Source organism: Mus pahari, chromosome 8 (assembly GCF_900095145.1).
Source record: "Mus pahari chromosome 8, PAHARI_EIJ_v1.1, whole genome shotgun sequence".
NCBI lineage: Eukaryota > Metazoa > Chordata > Mammalia > Rodentia > Muridae > Mus > Mus pahari.
The window spans coordinates 71,763,335-71,771,962 of NC_034597.1; positions in this window are offsets into that span (position 1 = coordinate 71,763,335).

The window sequence follows — 8,628 nt, forward strand, 5'->3', positions numbered from 1 at the left end:
GAGAGAGAGAGAGAGAGAGAGAGAGAGAGAGAGAGAGAGAGAGAGAGAGAATTTTCTCTAGGAGAAAATTTTGCTAAATTGCCTATACTTTAGTGGAAGGTCACATATCCAAGAATAGTACAAATTGGTCTTAAAGGAATTTTTTTTTAAAGGAAACAAGGTTGGGTGATCATAGAGTAGAGCAAATCTGGGAAGAATTGGGAGAAGGGAAGAAAACATGATTAAATCATGTAATGCAGAACTTTCAAAGAACTAATAAAAAATCAATAATTGTATATAAAAAATAGAACTTCTAGCTTACATGTCCATCATTTAATGCAAATCAAATAAAGCCATTTCAAACTTCCTACATTTATTTTCTAAAGTATCTTGAAAATTAAAATATTTCATTGTTTCCCCGTGGTCACCTTAGTATTATATATATATTTTTTTCTGGCTATGGAGTTTAAACATATCAAATCTCATAACCTTTAAGTTACAATTAAGATGGCAGACAAAATTGGATTTTCCTATCGAGACTCAAAATGAATAGTGTATCTATGATCTCATCTAAGCTATTGATTGATATTATTTCCTTCCAGGTGTGGTCATAACAACTTTCTCCTTCAAAGCTAACAAAGAGAACAAAACTAGACAGTGCATTAAATTACTTCCTGCAGCATGTGCTATACCAGCAGAAGTCGTGAGAATCAAGTGACAAATCTCCAACCACACTTAGCAACAGTTAGAGTTGTTCAGATATGAATATATCAGTAGATTAACTTCATGGGAACCTTTTAAGACCTGTCTGCTATACCAGCTGAATAAGTGATTAATTTATCTGTTTATATTAGTGAAAAGATGAAAACATACCCTCATGTAATAGCTGGTCATGAATAACTCTATTCATCAAGCATAACTATATATTGGTTCTAAAAAGTGGATTAAAAAGCTTGGCATGGAGATGAATGATTATCTGGAGACCCATTAATGAGAGATGTAATAAGACATTTCTGTATTACTCCTGGGCATAAACACAAAAGGTGTTCTCCCATATCAAAAGGAGATATGTTCCACTATGTTCATAGAAGCATTATTCATAAATAGCCAGAAACTGGAAACAACCCAGATGTCCCTCAACTGAATAATGGATACAGAAAATGTGTTTCATTTACACAATGGGATACTAAGCAGCTATTAAAGACAAGGACAGCATGACTTTTTCAGGCAAATTGATGGAACTAGCAAATATCATCCTGAGTGAGGTAACCTATACTCAAAAAGACATGCATGGTATGTACTCCCTAATAAATAGGTATTAGCCAAAAAGAATAGAATACTCCACACACCCAAATAAATTAAACAAAAAGGAAGGCCCAAGAGAGGATGGAGAATCACACTTAGCAGTGGAGCAAAACAGTCACAGGAGACAGAAACAGCTAGAGGGACAGGGTGGGAGAGAAGATGGGGAAGGGAGGGGAAGAGGTATAGGGAGAGACAGGAGAGAGACTGAGAGGATCAGGAGAAAGAATAAAAAAATACAGCTGCTGGGGGTAGGTTGGTGGGGGAAATATTTATGAAGTCCCAGAGACCCAAGATGGGGAAGCCTCCTAGGAGTCAATGTGGGTGACCTTAGCCAAGATGCCTAACAGTGGGGACACAGGGCATGAAGAGGATCCCTCCTATATCCAGGCAGTACTCTCAGAGGAGGGATAAGGGCAACAATTCACCCAGCAAACTCTCAATACAAAATTTGTCCTGTCTGCAAGAAACACAATGACAAAGATAGAACAGAGACCAAAGGAACAGCCACTCAAATCTAGCCTACCTTAAAACTCATCCCTTAGGCAACTACCAATGTGTGACGTTATTAGTGGTACTCTATTATACTTGCAGACAGGAGTGTAGCATAAATTGTACTCTGAGAGGCTCTATCCATTAACTGACTGAATCAGACACAGACACCCACAACCAAACAATGCTTAGCGGTCAGATGTTCCTATGGAAAACTTGGGGGAAGAATCCAAGACTCTAAAGGGGATAGAAACTCCACAAGAAGACAAACAAGAATTAACTAACCTGCACCCTTGTGGGCTCTCAGAGACTGAGTCACCAACCAAAAAACCCCAGAACCAAACAAAAAACTACAAGGGTTAGAATGTGGGCCCTGGCAAATATGCAGTAGATGTGCATCTCAATCTCCATGTGGGCCCCCAACAGCCTGAGCAGAGACATTCCCTAAAGTTTTAATCTGACTGGGGTGTCTGTTCTTCATCAGGGCTACATTGTCTGCCTTCATTGGGAGAGGATGCACCTAATATGGTAGAGACTTCATGTGCCAGAGTAGGGGGTTACCCAGGAGAATTCGACCCTCTCAGAGGAGAAGGGGAAAGGAGATGGGGTGACTTTGGGGATGAGGGACCTGGAAGGGGCAGTGCTTAGAATGTTAATTAATTAATTAATAAAAAAGACAAATCTGGAGCTCAATTTTTACCTGGATAATAGATATCCAGTGAGCTTCATATTCAGTGAGGGAATTTATATCCAGAAAGAACATTGAGGAATTGAGAAGGCCATCTGAATTTTTACCTACAGAACTCACCTACATGTGTCAGCAATCATACTTCAAATTTTAAAAAAATTTTTATTAGATATTTTCTTCATTTACATTTCAAATGCTATCCCGAAAGTTCCCTAGACCCTCCTCCTGCCCTGTTCCCCTACCCACCCACTCCCACTTCTTGGCCCTGGTGTTCCCCTGTACTGGGGCATATAAAGTTTACAAGACCAAGGGGCCTCTTTTCCCAATGATGGACAACTAGGCCATCTTCTGCTACATATGCAACTAGAGTCACAAGCTCTGGGGGTACTGGTTAGTTCATATTGTTGTTCCACCTATAGGGTTGCAGACCCCTTTAGCTCCTTGGGTACTTTCTCTAGCTCCTCCATTGGGGGCCCTGTGTTCCATCCAATGGATGACTATGAGCATCCACTTCAGTATTTGCCAGGTACTGGCATAGCCCCCCAAGAGAGAGCTATATCAGGGTCCTGTCAGCAAAGTCTTTCTGGCATATGCAATAATGTCTGTGTTTGGTGATTGTATATGGGATGGATCCCCTGATGGGGCAGTCTCTGGATGGTCTTTCCTTCCATCTTAGCTCTGAACTTTGTCTCTGTAACTTTTTCCATGGTTATTTTATTCCCCATTCTAATAAGGAACGAAGTATTCACATTTTGGACTTCCTTCTTCATGAGTTTCAAGTGTTTTGCAAATTGTACCTTTGATATTCTAGTTACTGGGCTAATAACCACCTATCAGTGAGTGCATACCATGTGTGTTCTTTTCTGATTGGGTTACCTCACTCAGAATGATATCCTCCAGATGGATCCATTTGCCTAAGCATTTCATAAATTCATTGTTTTTAATTGCTGAGTAGTACTCCATTGTGTAAATTTTCTGTATCCATTCCCCTGTTGAGGGACATCTGGGTTCTTTCCAGCTTCTGGCTATTATAAATAAGGCTGCTATGAACATAGTGGAGCATATGTCCTTATTACAAGTTGAACATCTTCTGAGTATATGCCCAAGAGAGGAATTTCTGGATCTTCCGGTCATACTATGTCCAATTTTCTGAGGAACCGCCAGACTCATTTCCAGAGTGGTTACACCAGCTTGCAATCCCACCAACAATGGAGGAGTGTCCCTCTTTCTCCACATTCTCACCAGCATCTGCTGTCACCTGAATTTTTGATCTTAGCCATTCTAACTGGTATCATATTACAAATTTTTACTCACTTATATACCACACACATACACATTAACACAAACTCATGTTCAAATTCTTGTTTTGAATTACCTTTAAAGCACATTATTTCTTTAAATAATACCAATTAATCAACTGGGTATTCATCTGTTGAAATAATACAGACTTTAGACTTGCAAGGATTTATTACAGATTAATAATAAAGCACAAGGGAGAGATGGCACCAGAAAGAAATCAATGTGTTTCCAAGAACTAACTAGCAGTGTCCTTTCTCAGCCCTACTGGTTTCCCTCATTCTGAATTCTGAGACCAACAGCTTGATCAACCACATCTTACTTTCAGATAAGATGCTTCCCTGGTACTAGTATATTGAGAGCTGTTTTGTATATACTTCTTTCGGTGTAAGTCAGTCATCATCACAAACTAAGGCACAATGAACTATTAAACTGTGTCTTCTAAATACTCTAGGCCAATGCTTCTAAGAAAGTCTTCTATTTTAAACAGATTCTTGAAATTCATTCAATGACAAAAAGTGTCTATAGTGAAACACTCTAAGAGATTTGGACTAAGATGATTCATGTCTCAGTGTCCTGGGAAAGCAAAATCTGTCTTTATGAAAAGAAATTTTGTGAGGAAACGTACTAACTTGAAATCAAGACAGGATTCAAAAGGAAACTCAGCAATCTGAAATGTATAAGGTAAAGAGAGTTTCCATAATCATTTTATCAGGATAAGAGAAAATATCTTAACATCTTAACAGAGAATGAACATACCCTGAAGGGATCAGAGCTTTCAAAGTGTTTAAGTTAGGTCAGTGACATCTACTGATTTTGGCAGTGAAAGTTGATGATTAAGCTTATGGTTCAACTTGTGAAGTCTCTGGAAAATTCTCAGTTGAAAGGTATAATTAATATAGGTGCTCCCTCGCTGCCAAATCCCACTGGCAAACAAATATTTCCCAAATGTACCTAATGGTGTTGGGTTCCTCTGAGATGAAAGCTCTTTAACACCCTAGGATTTTATTGTGGAAAAGATAATGGATGTTCCCTAAAGACAAAGCTCACATGAATGATGGTGGCAAAGCCATGAAGCACAGCCTACAATAGCACCCTGCGGAGATTTTTTTTTTTTTCTAAGAGGACCTGAAATCCAGCCCCTAATTTACCACATGCCTAGACAGCATTTAGTGTACTGGTACAAACATGTATTTCATTAGAACTGCTGAATAAATTGCTATCAATTTTCTTTATTTTAATTTTATGTAATATTGCCATGACTTATAACTACAACTTCACATAATTAGTATAAATTTCAAACTATATTTAATTGATATTAACAAATTTTGTTTTGCTGCCATTGAACAACAACAAAAAGAAGTAAAAAACATCATAACTATTTTGTTGGGATCTCCACTTATTCTTTGTTGCAGCAAATGTGGATGACTTCCTTTACTGACCTAAGGTATTTGAGAGACTTTCTAAATGTAAGAGTAGGATGAGAACAATATGCAAACACAGCCACCATTATATGAAAAGACCACTGTCTCATGATCAATAGTTGACTACAATAGAAATATCAGAATTCTGTCATCTTTGCCCTCCAAAAGTCAAAATGTGCAGACTGGTGTTTATTGGCAGGAAAAGAGCATAACATTGAACTACTAAAGATGTTTTGAGCTCTTAGGCACCTCCTAAGTAAAAGACAAACTCAGGTAGTAACAATACATTGATTTGCAGACAAGAATGAAAGCACCATAGGTGGTCTTGGATTAGTAAAGAGGGTTTTTCTAATGAGGTGTGTCATCCAATTTTCTTTACATAACAGCATTATAGGAAGCATCACAACTGAAGAGGAGAGAGGATTGCTGCACCTTAAGACAATCCTGTAGGCTCATGTGAGATGGTTGACTGTAACATGGGAAAAACAAGCAAACGGACAAACAGAAAACAACAACCGGAAACTGACAAGAAATTGATCCATTTATGTATTTATTTTGCTTTTTTTACTGGGAAAAGCAAATGAAAACAGGAAGTACTTCAAAAAGATGATAATTGCAATACTAAGTATAGGGGTCAGATATACAATAGTATAGAAAGCCTAGAAACTATGGTTTAGAATAAAAAGTGTTCACGTATATGTCTGTACACTAAGAATAAAGTTAACCAATAAAATAAAGAGACCAAGTAAATTATGTAGAATATCAGTACAGTAAGAAAAGAAAAATGGGGGCCAGGAACCACAATTCTCTGCAGCTGCCTGATTTCTACTTGAAAAGCAGAATTTCACACACCTTAGAGATTTTTTTTTTTTTTTTAAGATTTATTTATTTATTATATGTAAGTACACTGTAGCTGTCTTCAGACACTCCAGAAGAGGGCATCAGATCTTGTTACGGATGGTTGTGGGCCACCATGTGGTTGCTGGGATTTGAACTCTGGACCTTCGGAAGAGCAGTCGGGTACTCTTACCCACTGAGCCATCTCACCAGCCCACCTTAGAGATTTTTTTAGATTTCTGGCTTCTAGTTAAATTACATATTCAAATTTCATAAAATCTGAGTGAAAACAGAGCCAAACAAAGTCATAAAATTATGCTAAGTTGTGAATTGTAAGTCTCTGATGCCTTTTGCAGATAAGATTTAATAGCCAAGTTATATTGTAAGAAAACATTTTGGGAATCTTTGCAAGAAACATATTATCAAAGTACAGTACAGATTTACCATGATCATTAATAAAGTAAATACTTAAAACAAAGTACTAATATAAAATGCCATTTCTAAAGGTCATTAATAGTTTATTTTCTAAATTATCATATTCTAAATTTCAGCCGTGAAAACATAAAATTTTGACACTACTCTCTACATGTTTCTAGGTTATTACTAATAATAACTATCAGTAATTTGCATTTCAAAAGATAATGCAAAGCTAAATAGACACGTAGACAAGGAAATTACAAAGAAACAGTTCTGTGCCTGATGCTTAATGGTGACATGACTAGAATAATTACAGTTCAATATGTATTTAATTCTACATGATGATACTCTTAGTCTGTTCACACAAGGATATTTTCAATTAGTATGAGGGGCACTGTTTCTGATTTAGCAAGATATTTTCATAAAGCTAATTGCCTTTTAAATATTATTTGTTTGTGCATATGAATTTTTTGGACAAATGTACATATGTGCCCTACATGAATGTCTGGCACACATAGAGGCCAGAACAGTGCCCTAGAATTGGAGTTAGAGATAGTTGTAAGCTATCATGTTACTGCTGAGCACCAAACCAAAATCCTCTGCAAGAGCAGTAGGGGCACTTAACTGTTGAGACAGCTCTGCAATATCAAGATGATGGGTTTTTAAGATCAATACAATAACTCAAAATGTACTGATGGCAAAAGTAGGCATTTATATACAGTGCAAGTTTTGCACATGCTAAGAGACTTTAAAATAAAACTGCATTAATTTTTTTATCATGATTTCAAAATGTAAAATATCTGATCAATGTATATTTTGATACATTTTATACATTTGATACCTTTATACATTTGATACCTTTATAATATCAGAACTTCAGTTTTCAGGGAAGGAGCTGAATATGGTTGCACACTTTTGTAGTGTGAGTACTTAGGAGGTAGATGAAGCAAGATCAGGAATCAAAGTCACCCTTGGACACACAGAATTCAAGGTTATAATATCATAACTGTGAACTTTCTAGCCCACCATCTAAAATAAAAATAGATTCTACCTTACACTACAATAGCTGTAGTATTAATAATTTTAATATTAATATCCACATAAGCCAAAAGCATTCATATTATTTGACGAATCTAGAAACATTAATGTATATAGGAGCAGGGTTGATGTATTTAGAAACTAATGAGACAGAGTCTGCATTAGATGCACAGTTCTATATTTGGATTACAAACTACTCAAAGTTTTGTGAAATGTGCAGAAGTGAATTAGTTATTCAGTAGTTAATATCCATTTGTAATAATAATGATAATAATAATAATAATTAATAATAATAATGTTCCAAGAAATTAGCCCAAGTACCAAGCCTAAGCAAAGTGAGCAACTGTGCAACTGTATGTGCAAAGGATTCTCTGTGTGAACACAAGTAGTGTGTGTGTGTGTGTGTGTGTGTGTGTGTGTGTGTGTGTGTGTGTGTGTTTGTATGTGAATGAATACAAGTCTTTGGGTATGAAAGGAAGTCATCACTTTAAAATAAGACACTTAATGTATATAATACCACTAGTTTAATAGTAGCAACTAAAGGTTTAGAACACTCATTTTATATGTAGCCATTTTATGTAATTGATGTCTGACATTTAGTATAATTTGCACATTGCTCGTGACAGTGATAGGAAATGGTTGTGTGTAATTGTTATGCTTTGTTGTATATGTAGCACAATTGATTTAACACACATTGTGGTCATTTATTTCTGACCATGATAACTTTGAGAAATATTTCATTGTCTTGTACTTCCTGGATTCCTAATTTTTGAATGTGAACTTTTATATGGTTAACAAAAGGGAGATGACAATCTCTGTTCTTTAAGGGTAATGAAAACTGTATTCTTAATAGCAATGTGAATTACTTGCTACTGTATATAAAATCTCAATTTATCAAAGAAATCATAAAACAAAAACATCAGACCTTTCTCATATGTATGCCCTTTAAAAGATTTTAAAAATATTCTTTCTCCTCTTTTCTCTTTAATTTATCATGTGATATATCATGATGAAAATCTATATAGAAAGTGACAGTGATTCAAAGTCCATCTTGATTGACAAAACTTAATTCTAATTCTGACACTACTTCAAGACCCTTCAGAGATCTCTTACATATATATATATATATATATATATATATATATATATATATAT